Source organism: Chanos chanos, chromosome 8, assembly GCF_902362185.1.
Source record: "Chanos chanos chromosome 8, fChaCha1.1, whole genome shotgun sequence".
Lineage (NCBI taxonomy): Eukaryota > Metazoa > Chordata > Actinopteri > Gonorynchiformes > Chanidae > Chanos > Chanos chanos.
The window spans coordinates 30,094,812-30,095,021 of NC_044502.1; positions in this window are offsets into that span (position 1 = coordinate 30,094,812).

The following is a 210-nucleotide window of genomic DNA, read 5'->3' on the forward strand; positions in this document are numbered from 1 at the left end:
CTGACGTTATTGTACTGCTTTGTGTGCCTGTTCTGGTAATGCCAAAGGATGATGAAATGCTCACCACTACCTCTTCCCACACCTGCTTCACCTCGGGGAGCTTTGCTGGAACGCTGCTGTTCCTGTAAATTTTTCTTTCACCTCGCGCAAGGGCAGGTCTGTCTGTTCAGCAGTCAATCGCTCTTTTCATCCAAGTCCACCACTATAATA